The sequence below is a fragment of the Nomia melanderi genome, unplaced genomic scaffold, assembly GCF_051020985.1.
Source record: "Nomia melanderi isolate GNS246 unplaced genomic scaffold, iyNomMela1 scaffold0014, whole genome shotgun sequence".
Taxonomy (NCBI): Eukaryota; Metazoa; Arthropoda; class Insecta; order Hymenoptera; family Halictidae; genus Nomia; species Nomia melanderi.
In genome coordinates this window covers 5,231,491-5,232,445 of record NW_027475130.1, presented here as the reverse complement: position 1 = coordinate 5,232,445, position 955 = coordinate 5,231,491, and positions in this window count along the sequence as shown.

Genomic DNA, 955 nt, shown 5'->3' with positions numbered 1-955 from the left:
ACAGTCCGGCACCATGTGTCGGTGGTTTTCTCGGCCCCTGGTGGTCCGAGGTCGTTCCCGCTGCACAGATTCATGCGCCCGGACCTCCTCTAGATAATTCACTTTGGTTTATTGCGCTACCTCTAATAGCACCCGAGATATCACCAGATATATATTGTAATTTTTCCCTGACCCTGACAGTCCGGTCCCATGTGTCGATGGTTTTCTCGGCCCCTGGTGGTCCGAGGTCATTCCCGCTGCACAGATTCATGCGCCAGGGCCTCCTCCAGATAATTCACTTTGGTTTATTGCGCTATCTGTAACAGCACCCGAGATATCACCAGATATATATTGGATTTTTCCCTGACCCTGACAGTCCGGCCCCATGTTTCGGTGGTTTTCTCGGCCCCTGGTTGTCCGAGGTCGTTCCCGCTGCACAGATTCATGCGCCAGGGCCTCCTGCAGACAATGCACTTTGATTCATCGCCCTATCTCTAATGGCACCCGAGATATCACCAGATATATGCTGGATTAGTACATGACCTTGGGTGACGGAATCCGAATATCTGTAATTTTCTCGGCCACAGGTGGTCCGAGGTCGTTCCTGCTGCACAGATTCATTCGCCAGTGCCTCCTACAGACAATGCACTTTGATTTATTGCGCTATCTCTAATAGCACCCGAGATATCACCAGATATATATTGGATTTTTCCCCGACCCTGAGTGTCCGGCCCCATGAGTCTGTGGTTTTCTCGTCTCCTGGTGGTCCGAGGTCGTTCCCGCTGCACAGATTCATGCGCCAGCGCCTCCTACAGGCAATGCACTTTGATTTATTGCGCTATCTGTAATAGCACCCGAGATATCACCAGATGTATATTGGATTTTTCCCTGACCCTGAGTGTCCGGCCCCATGAGACGCTGGTTGTCTCGGCCCCTGGTAGTCCGAGGTCGTTCCCGCTGCACAGATTCATGGGCC